Here is a 14,403-nt window from a genome sequence, read left to right on the forward strand (position 1 = left end):
CTTACTGATTAGTCCATCTATACAGCAGCCAATAGATGGTCTCTGATAAATCTGATTATTACTGTATCAAATAAATGGCTCATTTATCAGCCTTTGTATATGCCGGTTGTCTGTGCACATGTTGGAGAAAGATAATCACACGGTGCTTGGAACAAACAAATTGGTCCATTTTCACTAGTTCTGTAATCAGAAAAAAAAGAAAAAAAGAAGAAAAAGAAAAAAAACTGAATAAGACAGATCAAGGGTTCTCAGCTAAAAGGAATTTCATTTTCAAACCCATTAGGAAAAAAGCCCAGGAAATAGAATCTGTAAAGCTTAATATTACAACCAAAAAAATAAGTATATATTTTAAAATTAAATCATGCTAACATGCTTTAAATTATTTTCTGCATTTTTATTAAGTTCATATGCTGAATATATTAGTGGCTCAATAATGCTTAATTTCTTCAAAGATAGACAACCTAAATTAAAAGAGTTTACATTAGGGGTGTCTGGGTGGCTCAGTCAGCTGAGAGTCCAACTGTTGGTCAGCTCAGGTCATGATCTCAGAGTAGTGAGATAGAGCCCAACATCTGCCTCTGCCCTCAAGCTGGAGTCGGCTTGAGATTCTCTCACCCTCCCCCTCTGCCCCTCCCCCTGCTTGCACATGCGCTTTCTCTCTCTCTAAAATAAATAATCTTTAAAAAAGGTTTTATATTAAATGTGCTATGTTTCAAAAACAAAGATTACTGTCTCTTCCACCAATTGACAAATCCTAAATTTGAAAAAATAAAAGAAGTATATATATATATATGTTTGCCTATCATCTATCTATCATCTATCTATCTATCTATAATTTGGAAGGACTATATTAAAAGAAGTGGTATTTTTTGCCTCTTTACTCATACATGTGATAAAGTGGTATATTGTATAAAATATTTTTGAATGAACTATGGAGTTTATTTAGTGTTAATGTATTATGTGTAATTAAACAAGCATAAATTTTCACACAAAGAATAATTTAAAGTTTAGTCATAATGCCTTGAATCTATCAAAAGTTAATGTCCCCAAATTTGAAAGTTAACTTCTATGTTAATTTCTCCAATGAGCTCTTGTCCAATGTTTTTCAGAAAAGAGAAAATACAGTACTAAAGAGATGATAACATGAGATAGTGAGATAACTCAGAGAGTTACACAGAGGTTAGGAATTCCAAATGACATGGTGAAAAGTACAACGTAACTGTAACCCTGGGAACTGAATCTAATAACATCTGTCCACATCTGCCTTTATTCAGGCAAACCTGTGCATCCAAATTCTTAATATATACGTCTCAAGTCTCAGGATTATTAATACACAAGCATAATTCAAAGTTATCACTTTATGAAAATGTCTTCTATTAAATAAGAAATTGCCTTAACTTTAGAGTGTGCAAATTGCCCACCCATAAGTCTACATTTAACTTTGAAAATCATCCTTTATTTAAATCAGTACTATATAGCTACTATTTTGATATAAGCAATATTCTGCATAGGTTAATGTCTCCTTGACTTTTATATGCCTTTAGTATTATTACATATATAAATAAGTAATAAATCATATATATTACACATGTAAATGTCTACATATAGACACATGTTGAGATATGTAATTTCTCAACATACATAATTAATCTGAGGACCAAACTGCTGACAATGACTCCATTTTCTGACTCAGGGATATTAGGGTGGATAAAACGAAACTTTCAAGTTGTGGTCTATATATTTTCTCATGTTCAAATACTGTATTACTCATGTACTCTATATGCAATTGAGTAAATTTTGAAAACATATTTTTGAACATCTAGTTTTCTCATGTAGCATGCAATATGGAAATAAAAATGTGTTGCCATCTTAGTAATGTTTAAATTGAATCTATGACATTATTTTATCTCCTGTGATTCTCTTATTCCACTGTTTAAAAATTTTTTTGATCCCTTGACACTACTACTACTTTTGTGTATCTAAAATGTGCCATTTGGGGCACCTGGGTGGCTCAGTTGGGTAGTGTTTGACTTTGGCTCATGTCATGATCTCAGGGTCCTGGGATCACGCCCCATGTCAGCCTCTCTGCTCAGTGGGGACTCTCTTTCTCTCTCTGCCCGCTACCCCCACTTGTGCACTCTTCTCTCAAGTAAACAAAATCTTTAAAATAAATAAATTAATTTTAAAAAGTTCCATTTGTAATCTTAAATTCTAGTAGCGTTCTGCCCTTTGTCCTCAACAGATCATTGTAAAGAGATAGAATTATTATTACGTTTCTTTCAGAAAGGACTTGTTACTTTTTGATCTTTAAGTCAGTAACGTCACTATAAAAAATCATAATTACCGAGCACCTAGTTTCCTAAAGTTTTCTACAAAATCCTCTTATCATTGTACTTATTTTTTTAGCTCAAATCAATATTTATAAAATGTATTTTGCAAATTCATCTCAAGTACACGGAACGATTTGCTTAGTCACTCTCTAAAGGAACATGTCAAATAACTGAAGAGTATTTCTCAGGAGGCAAAGATATTTCCAAAGCATTCATGGTTATGTAACTCATGGAAGATATTTAGAACTTTTTAATAGTCAAAATTACATTAGTAATATTTCCAACATACCATTTCCTTTACGTTATTATGGATTTTCAAAATTCAAAAACCTTGAGATAAGATTTCCATATGAACTATCTCATACTATATTGTTTTCCTAGTTTTATAATACATAACTTATAAGAAATCATTTAACTATTTGAACCTAGACTAACTTAATGCATTTCAAGTCAGAGTCATAGTTTCAATCCTTGTTGTTGAAAAAGAGATATAATTTTTTGATGGAATAAGAGGCGGGAAAATAAGACTCCAAGATAATGATTAAAAAAAAAAAACCTCATGCATAAGTATGTGGGTATGTGCATGTGTGTACATGTCTTCATTTGTCTATGTGTGTATATATTTAATGTACATTTTCATTCAAATCATATTCAGGACCAAGAGTCACCAAGAGAAATTTGTGTAAATTGAGTGGTAGTAAGGTGAACAAGAATGTTAATGGCATTTGGGTCATTAAACTCATAAAAGTGACAGTGAATAATAAGATTCCAATAGGAAATTTAAACTGATTGGTACAGTCATACATACAAATTCCCAAAGTATTAAGACTGAACAGTTCTATTAATAAAAAAAAAACCTTCCAGAAATGTAAGATTAATACACAGGAATGAAAAAAAATAAATATATACATATATGTATCACAACTCAAGGAATGAAAATAATTAAGCAGTCAAGCAAAATCCTTTTGATTTGGCAACTACAAATTTTGTAGCTTAAAGCTGGTCTCTGAGGGCACCTGGGTGGCTCAGTCGGTTAAGCGTCTGCCTTCGGCTCAAGTCATTATCTCAGGGTCCTGGAATAGAGCCCATGTTGGGCGCTCTGCTCAGTGGGGAGTCTGCTTCTCCTTCCCACTCTCCCTCTGTGCTCTTTCTCTCTCTCTCAAATAAATAAACAAAATCTTAAAAAAAAAAAACTGATCTCTGAGATCAAAAGAAGGAAGTTTCTCAAAAGAACAACATGATTCCTGCCATTAAGATGTATCTAATACAGGGATTGCTGAAGTTTATGTTCATGTAAGTCCTAAAATAATTTTGAAAAAGACATACCCCTTGTCATATATTATTTAATGAAATTTCATTTATATGCAACAAATTTTAAAATGTATAGTTTGGTGAATTCACCAAATGCAAACACCTATGAAGCTACCAAAACAAAACAGAACATTTATACCACCCCCATAGCTTTCTTAGGACCCTTTGTAATCAATCCCATCACTGGCTTCAGGCAACCTTTTTGTCACTATTTCCTCAGATTTCATAAAAATGTAATCACATGATATTCACTCTTTTATGTTTGGCTTCCTCTGTTTGCCACGATGATTTGGAGATTTATGCATGCTGCATGTATCAAGAGTCTGTTCCTTTTTATTGCTGAGAATAGTGTTCTATTGTATGGACACACTACATTTTGTTTATTCATTCATCTGTTGATTAGGTTGTTCCAAAGTTTTAGCTTAAAAGTAAAAGTGATAGGAACATTTAGGTAATTTTTGTCTGAACATGTGTTTATTTTCCTTTTGGGGGGAAAAAGATATATAGGAGTGAAAAGTCTCCATCTCTCAGTAAGTGGATGTTTCACTCTGTAAAAGGTACACTGTTTTCCAAAATAGCTATACAATTTTTATTCTCCTGCCAAAAGTGTTCTCATTTGCCAAAATTTGCTACTGTAAGTCTTTTCATTCTAAACTTTCTGTGAAATATCTAGTGTCTACTTATAATTTTAATTTGCATTTCCTTTGTAACTAATAATGTGAGCATTTTTATAATGTGAGCATTTTTATGTGTTTATTATCCAATTTTACATCCTCTTTTGTTAATGTTTGTCAACTATATCATTTATTAACTGTAGCTATAACTAAATTTTTTTTAAGATTTATTTATTTATTTTAGAGAAAGGGAGAAAGAGAGTGCAGTGGGAGGGGCAGGGCGACATGGAAAGGGATAGAGACTCTCCAGCAGACTTCCCACTGAGCATGGAGGCCCACACAGAGCTCCATCCCACAACCCTGAGGTCATGACCTGAGCTGAAACTAAGAGTCAGTCCCTCAACTGACTGAGTCACCCAGGCATCTCAGTAACTAAAATTTTATGCCCATTTCTGGGGAGTTAAAGATTCAAGTCTTTTTCACAGAAAAATTCCAAATAATTTACTTAGATATTCTTCCTTCCAGGAGTGTGAGCCTATTTCTCCTTCTTTTAAGCATAGGCTGGATTTAGTAACTCATTCAAACAGTGTACAGAAAGAGGGGTGGAGCCCAATAACTATGACAGAAGAAAAACTAGGCAAATACTACCTTAACCTCAAGTGTTTGAAGTTAACATCATTTGTGATAACTAGTGTTGATATGATGTATCGCATAATATGATGCAATGAAATACCATATGATCCAATAATTCCACAATTAGATATTTGTCCAAATTAATGAAAACATTAATTCAAAGATATACGCACCCTTACATTTTTTGTGGCATTATTTAAAATAGCCAATATATGAAAGCAGTCTATTCATAGACAAATGGATAAAGAAGTTGTGGTACACACACACACACACAAACACACACACAGGAATATTATGCAGCAATGTAAAAGGATGAGACTATGACATTTGAGACATCATGGGTGGACCTAGAGGGTATTATGCTAAGTGAAATAAGTTAGACTGAGAAAGACAAATACCATATGGTTTCACTCAGATTTGGAATCTAAAGAAAAATGAATAAAGGAACAAAAAGCAGCATCAGATCTATAAATATAGAGAACAAACTGACAGTTGCCAGAGGGAAGGGAATGGAGGGATGGGAAAAATGGGTGAAGGAGAGTGGGAGATACAGGTTTCCAGTTATGGAATGACTAAGTTACAGGAATAAAAAGCACAGCATAAAGAATATAGTCAATGATGTTGTAATAGTGATGTATGGCGGCAGATGGTAGTTAGACTTGTATTGAACATAGCATTATGTAAGAACTTGTTGAACCACTATGCTGTACACCTAAAACTAATGTAACATTGTGTGTCAACTATACTTAAATAAGAGAAGAAAAAAGGAAAAAAGGGGAAAAAAAACACAGTAAAGTGCTTCCCCTCTGTGGTACTCTTCCTAAAAGCCCAAAAGCCCCAATCTACTCGTGAAAAAACATCAGACAAACTTAACTGAGAGACATTCTACAAAATACCTTCTATATTCTATTAAAAGTGGCAAGGTCATGAAGAACAAGGAAAGAGTAAGTAATTGTCACAGACTAAAGGAGACTAAGGAGGTAAGGAGTCATGACACCTAAATTTAATATGGTATCCTTAATTGTACCCTAGACTAGAAATAAGGACTTTACCAGAAAAACTGGTGAAGTCCAAATAGAATGTGTACTTGAGGAATAATTTAGTACCAACATTAATTTCTTAGTTTTGATAAATATCTCATTGTCATATAAGATGTTAATATTAAGGGAAACTGAGGGAAAAGAACAGAAACTCTCTGTGCTATCTTTGTAACTCTTCTCTAAATGTAAAATTATTTCAATATAAAGTATTTTTAAAAATCTTATACCCATTTTTAATTTTTTGTCTGTTTACTATTAGATTTTAATAGTTCTTCTTATAATCTTAGTGCAAGTCTTTTTCAGACATACATATGTATATCTCAATGACTCAATCTTTTTAAAGTTTAAATTTGTTAATTTTCATTATTAAAATATGTGAGGGGCAAAATTATTTTAAAAATGTACTTTCTAGTGAATTGTAAATATTTTCATGATGAAACAAAACTCTTATAACCTGGGGTGCTGGGTAGTATAGCCAGTTAAGCATCTGACTCTTTGTCTCAGCTTACGTCGTGATCTCAGGGGTGTAAGATGGAGCCCCATGTCAGGCTCTGCGCTGAACGGAGAGTCTGCTTAAGACCTTCTCTCTCTCCCTCTCCTTCTGCCCCTCCCCCCAGCTCTCTATCTCTCTCTAAAATTAAATAAATAAATCTTAAAAGAAAAAACGCAATTCCTTTCTTACCCTTTTACCCTTTATTATCCTTTCCATACCATGGCATTTAAAGACCCTGATTATCGATTTTAAAACTACATAAACAAGTTTGTTTTTAATATTAAGACTTTTTTATTTTTTTACATACTTAATCTTTTATCACGTGCTTTCTCCACAATTTGTACCATAATAATATATTATATGCAAAATGTCACTAAATACTATATTACTTTCCTTCAATCAAACTAGTATTTGAATCAATCTTTTTCCTGTTTTCAAAGGCATTGTTGCTAGAAATTGCCTTTGAACTGAGATATAAAAATATCATTAGTATGATTTTTAAAATATAAATATATTAGACATTAAATAATTATAAAATATAAACATATAATGTCATTGGAAAAACCATTAAATGAGCTAAACAGTTTTAGAGTATTCAGAACTCTTTCCTTCTTTCTTTATAAATGCTGACAGTTATTTTTATAAATATTTTGATGAAAATAGAAGTTTTAATTGAAAATACATTTATTACTTTCTATATGTAACAAATCACTCAAAAATTTAGAGTCTTAAACAACAGCAATGTGTTATTTCCCATTATTCTGTGGGTTAACCAGAAAGTTCTGTTTTATGTGGTATCAGCTGAAGTACAAGGGTAGTCAGAAGGCCCAACATTCTCATTCAAGTTGTTGATAACTGGGACCTGAGCTGAGACTGTCAATTGGGGTCTTGTTTCTCTTCCACATAAACCTCACTATCTGGCTGTTTATGCTTTCTTCCATTATCGTAGCATACCAAGCTGTAAAGGCAAAACCTGCACATCTTAGCCTTAGAAGTTATACAGTCTCATGTCTGCTGTATTCTCCTAAGGAGGTTACAATGCCAACCTAGGAATTTCATCAAACAGATGAAAAATTGACTCCATTTCTTGATGTGGGAATGAAATTCACATTGGAAGAAACATAAGATATGAGAAATACTGTTGTTGTAGTCCTTGGAATCACAAAATACCACACAATGTCATGCAATTCTTTCTATATGTGCAAACAGAAAGGGTCACGTGAAGACACAGTAAGAAGGCAGCCACCTGCAAGCCAGTAAGCTTTCACAGAAACTGGCACCTTAGTATTTAACTTCTAGCCTCCAAAGCTGAAAAACTAAAGCCGTGCTGTTTGGGCCACCCAGTCTGGTATTTTGTAATGGCAGTTCTAGCTAAATAATACATGCCTTTACAAAGAAGAGCCTTGAGAGAATTGATTCTGCAATGCACAGAGTCAATGTACCTTACAGAGTCAAAATTATGTTGTTGAAATAACTGCCTGTAAGTCCTTTCATAAAATTAAACAGACACACACACAAACACACACACACACACACACACACACACAGAGTGTCGGCTTTCAAGTCCAGATAAGTGTATACATGCTGGTGGATTCATTACATCATTGGCTTCTGAAAACAAGAGCCCAGGCTTTGTCAGCAGGCAGTTCATTAAGTTGCTTTCTCAACAATGGATGTATACTCTCCCAGATTTTAAGCTAGTATATTCATATGTATGTTACTGGTCATGAAGAAGAACAGCAGTGTGATCATTTATTCAAGTGATCATTTCCTAAATGTGAATCATTTACAAGACACTAAGGGAACAATAAATATACATGCTGCAAAGTATCACACAACCTAATATAGGATTTATTTAATTAATTTTAATATTTTTAAGATTTTATGTATTTGACAGAGAGAGACAGAGAGAGAGCACACAAGCAGGGGGAGCTGCAGAGGGAGAGAAGCAGGCTCCCCGCTGAGCAGGAAGCCCAATGTGGGACTTAATCCCAGGACACTGAGATCATGACCTGAGCCAAAGGCAGACACTTAGACTCAGGCACAATCCCCCACCCCCAATATAGGATTTAAAGGCAGGATCAAAGATGATAGTAATGCTAGGAAGACTAAGAAAAGAATTTGTCTAAAAAGAGCAATTTTGAATACTTGTACTATGGATAAAGAGATATTGGTGTTATCCTTGTGCTTTCCAAAAATTAATTTTAGGGGTGTCTGGGTAGCTCAGTCGGTTGAGCAACGGACTCGGTTTCAGCTCAGGTCATGATCTCAGAGTCATGATATCAAGCCCCACACTGGAGTCTGAGCTCAGCATGGAATATGCTTAAGATTCTCTCTCTCCCTCTCCCTCTCTCCCCTCACTGCCAGCTTGTGCTCTCCCCCACCTAAAATAAATAAATCTTTAAAAATTATTTTTAGTTTTTGGTTAGCATCTACAATGTCATGTTTAGAAACCACTATCAACACTTGTCCTACTTAAACAGTAAGTGGTGTCATCTCTGTGACTCTGTTAGATTTATTAGCTTTGGAAATGTACGTCTATTCTCTAAACAAAATGAAAGAAGTAGTTGAGAACTTTTTTTTATGTTCTTGTGATGAAAATTAATTGTGTTGCCATTTGTTTGTGTTTCCAAACACAATCTTGATTTATTTAATAGTCTATCAAATTTTCTAAAAGGATGGATTATAATTTTTCTATTTTATTCATTTTTAGTGTTATATATTTTCACTGCCATATATATATATACACATTTGGTAAATATATTATACATATATATAATAATTGTAATTATTGAGTAAAACAATTATGTAATCATTGAATTTACATACACCTAACAACTTTTCAGTTGGCAGCAATAATATAACATAAAACTGAAAAGATAAAATTGCCTCACTATGACCAAGTCTTACTTTCTTAACTTTCATTGTGTAGTCGCACCGTTGTATTTGGTGAAAGAGGAAAAAAAACTAATCACCATTAAACAGTTTCTAAATTGTGTTTGGTTGCCATGATTGCATGAGAGTGCATAATTTCTCTTTTGTTAATTGATCAAAGTGTCCTTAAGTAAAAAAATACATAATAATATTTCAGAAGAATTTCTAGAGGCAAAACATACTCAGGCTATTAATATCCAAATTTACTTTCTATATTAATAAAATACAATTGACCTTTATGTTAGTAGATTTTACACATTTTGTTTCAAAGCAGATATTTTCTGGTTCCACTAGAGAAGAATGTAAGTAAGAAGTGTAAAGATTTGGGGCTAGTGTTGATTAAAATTGCACCTTTCTTTCAAGATGATTTAACTAGCATGATCTTTGTTTTCAGAGGAAAAAATCAGGGTACTGAAAAGATTCCAACAGTCTAATGGACAAATCCTTTACCTGCAGTAAGTTTGAAAATATCAACAGAATGAGAAGCAGAGAACATCTATAAACAATAAAGATTCATTCAATATGCATTAGCTGTTGCCTATTTCACACTCTGCCAGGTACTCAGACTCTAACTGTGAGTAAAGCAGACATGGTATCAAAGAACCAAATATTTCAGAAACACTTAGCTGTGGGATCTCACCTGCTTTCACAAGTAAGGATAAAATCTGAAGGCAAAGTAGAAATTTACAAGGGGAAAAAAAGGAGTAAGAGGCTGTTTCTAGAAGAACAAGGGCAATGAAAAATCCCAAAGGCAAAACAAAAATAACATGCTGGATGGGATGAAGTATAACAGTAACTCAAAAGGCTCCGGGATATGGTGAAAGACTCGTGCTAAAGACGAAGCTAGAGAAGCAAGTAGAAGAAAAGTTTTGTAATCACTGTGTTAAATTTTAAGTTTTATCCTAAGAATAGGAGAGAGTCATGGGATTTTTTTTTTTTAGCTTTAGAACATGTCCCAATTTAAAAATGTCACTGTGAGGCGCCTGAGTGGCTCAGTCGTTAAGCATCTGCCTTCGGCTCCCGTCATGATCCCAGGGTCCTGGGATGGAGCCCTGCACCGGGCTCCCTGCTCCGCGGGAAGCCTGCTTCTCCCTCTCCCACTTCCCCTGTTTGTGTTCCCTCTCTCACTGTGTCTCTCTCTTTCAAATAAATAAAATCTTAAAAATAAAATAAAATAGTCACTGTGACTAGGATAGTTGAAAATAATTGGGTTAGAGAAAGAACAGAAGCAGAGATGGAGGAGGCTCATACAGAAATTTAAGAGTTTTTTTTTTTTCTGATATAAGATATAATGTGAAGAGAGGCCAGATTTAAGAGACTTACAGGTTGTTATGTCAAAAAGATATGTTAAGTTATTGTAAGTGGAATGATGGAGAAAGAAGAGCCAAGTACATTTCCAGGTTTATGGCTTGGGAACCTGGATAAATTTCAGATCAAGTAGTTGATCACAATCACTTGTTCCACTGAAACATAAGCACCTCTCCAAATCTTCCAGACCTAGTGCCTATGTTCTATCCAAGATATCCCTACACTGCCATTTTATATTTTATTTATACACTTCCATTTGAAATCAAAGGAGAATGGAGACATAGTCTCTTAATTGACAAACATTTGTTAAACTCGCTTAATGTATGTGGAAAATAGTGTGTTAGACATTCTCCGTGGGTTAAGTCTATTGGGGAGAGGGATAGATAGATGATAGATAGACAGATGATAGAGAGATGACAGATGATAGATAGATAGATAGATAGATAGATAGATAGATAGATAGATGATAGATAGATAGATGATAGATAGGTAGATTCTATATATGTGAGTTCCTACCATCAATAAACTCAATAACTTTTTGAGACATGAGGCATATGCAAGAATAACTACAACACTACTGGGAACAAGGTTATGAAAGTTCACAGAAAGTAAAAAATGCTCTAGCTACAAGGTCCATAAAAGATTCCTTCTCCATCAAAGACTAAAGTGGGTCAATCAAAAGCAGGGAAAAGAGAGAGTATGTTTTTAAAAAGCACTGAAGCATTGCTGTAGACAAATGGGAAACAGCAGCAGCAGCAGATAGACCAGTCTGACAAATAGCTATAAGGGCAAAAGCTTTAGGCCAGCTCTAAATCTAAGAAAATAGCAAACATGTTTCTGAAAATACTGACTGTAGTTTTCTATCTAAAAAATCTTATTCCCTTACAGAGAGGCAAAGGCTGCTATATTTTCCTATAATACCTATAGTTATTAATCTTTCTCAATCATTTTATATTTAAATATGGACAATATCCATACATAGCTATACATATAAATCTATTTTGAAAATGCTCTATAGCGATATGTACATTTAGGGATAGCATATGTAATCAAAAGGAACATAAAATGTTTAATCTCTCAGTATGATCTCTTAATTTAGTATTTTGGTGAAATTTAAGAGTTCTAACTTAATTAGATCAGCAAATCAATAAGTCATCTTTGGATGGTATCATGATTCATCTCTTAAACCTTATCAGTGAGACAACATAAAAAAAAAAAAAGTCTGTTGACCTTGATTCTTAACTCATTTCCAACACTGTTGCTTATTTTGTAGAAATAATTCACTGTGGATCTGGATTTAAAAAAATGACAACAAGAACAAGTTAAGCATAAATAAACCTAAACTATATAGGGTAGTTTATATACTTCTTATATATATACTTAAATATACTTCTATGAATTCCCTGTGTTCTCTGCAGTACATCTTATGTAACAGGATATATATTCTTATCAGGGATGGAAAAAGCTTAATCCTGATAGATCTAAAGGAATAAATAAATAATAGCCACAAAAATAATAATTATATTATTATATAACAATAATAAGTATTATTATTTATATTTATGGACCAAATACTATGCCAATTGCTTTATATGTGAATATTTATCAAATTCTAATAGCCCCTTATGAAGAAGGGGCTATTATTACACTATTTAGTAGATGCTGAAACTAAAGCTTTTGAGAAGTAACCATCTCCTTAAGATCATACAGATTGTAATAGTGGTGATGTGTCTTATCTTTGGTGTTTATCTGCCCTCTATAGCCAAATGCCTAGAGAAAAAGAAGCCCAACACAGACCTAGTGGGGAAATCCCAAACCCTTATCCCTAACTCAGGGAATAGTAGCAAACATCACTAGCAGTGGTGACAAAGAAGGCCTGACCCTCTGAGCCCTTGCTTTATAACTGGTCCAGTAGGTGGTCTGATCTGCTTACAGTGACAAAGGCCAAGTTCCAGCACCTGCTTCACAACTGGGGCACTCGCCGGTGGTCTGATTCATAACCAGCAGCACAGCAGTGAAGCATCTGGCTATTCCAGCCTCTGCTCCATAGCCTGAAAGGGGGCAGGCAAGTTGGGGGTAAAGAGTGGGAAAGGTGTCCCACATACTCACATCTACAAGAGCAACAAAGCTCCATATCTCCCTAAACTCCCCCCAGTGCTTAAAGGAGACCCAGGCCCAGTAGCTTTTGTGTCACCTGCTCCAAGAATGAAACAGACTTGAAAATTATTGCAAGGGCTCAGAAAATTAAACTGTCATTGGAACTAAAATCCATAGAAGTAGGCCAACAATTAAAAACCAAATCCAAATAGGATAACTGCCTGCTAATGCAGTTTAGCTAAATTAAAGATTAGATAGAATTGAGAGTCTCCTATCATAATAACCAAAACATTCAGGATATAATTAAAAATTATCAGTTCAAATGTTCATAGCAGCAATGTCCACGATAGCCAAACTGTGGAAAGAGCTGAGATGCCCTTCAACAGATGAATGGATAAAGAAGATGTGCATATATACAACGGAATATTACTCAGCCATCAGAAAGGACGAATACCCAACTTTTGCATCAACATGGATGGAACTGGAGGAGATGATGTTAAGTGAAATAAGTCAAGTAGAGAAAGTTAATTGTCATATGGTTTCACTTATTTGTGGAACATAAGGAATAGCATGGAGGACATTAGGAGAAGGAAGGGAAAAATGAAGGGGGGGAATCAGAGGAAAAGACGAACCATGAAAAACTATGGACTCCAGGAAACAAACAGGGTTTTAGGGGAGGGGTGGGGGGATGGGTTAGCTCAGTGATGGGTATTAAGGAGGGCATGTATTGGATGGAGCACTGGGTGTATATGCAAACAATGAATCATGGAACACTACATGGAAATTAATGATGTACTGTATGGTGACTAAAATTACCATGATTAATAAATAAATAAATAAATAAAATATCAAGTTGGAAAAAAAATCTGTTCATACCAAGAACTAGGAATAGCATAATTTAAATGATAAAAGACAATCAAAAGATGTCAACACCAAGATAAATGAGATGTTAGGATAATCTGACAAGAATTTTACACAGCTGTTACTAAAATGTTTCATGAAATAGTATTCAGCCATGAGAAAGAAGGAAATCCTGCCATTTGTGAAAACATAGATGTACCTTAAGGGCATTATGCTAAGTGAAATAAGCCAGAGAAAGACAAATACTATATTACTTTTATGTAGCTTCTTAAAAAAAAAGAATTCATTATCTCTAATATATACAATGGAATATTATTTAGCTATAAAAAGGCAGAACATGAACATTTGCAACAACATGAACGTACCTTGAGGGCACAGTGCTAAGGGAAACAAGACAGACAGAGAGAGACAAATAGCATATGACCTCACTTATATGTGGAATCTAAAAACAAACAAACAAAACAAAAACAAAAACAAGAAACAAACAAACAAAAAAAACCCTCATAGATGCAGAGAACAGATTGGAGGTTGCCAGAGGCAAGGAATGTGGAGTTGTACAAAATGGGTGAAGAGGATCAAAAGTTGCATACTTCCAATTATAAAGTAAATAAGTCTTGGGTATGTAAAGTACAGCATGGTGACTTTAGTTAAAAATACTGTTATGTGTATTTCAAATTAGGTAAGAGAATAGATTTTAAAAGTTCTGATCACAAGTAAAAAACACTTGTAACTATGTGTGGTACAGAATGTTAACTAGACTCATGGTGATTTTTTACAACATA

Source organism: Eumetopias jubatus, unplaced genomic scaffold, assembly GCF_037043125.1.
Source record: "Eumetopias jubatus isolate StellerSeaLion01/CBP00866 unplaced genomic scaffold, mEumJub1_p1.0 scaffold_5, whole genome shotgun sequence".
Classification (NCBI taxonomy): domain Eukaryota; kingdom Metazoa; phylum Chordata; class Mammalia; order Carnivora; family Otariidae; genus Eumetopias; species Eumetopias jubatus.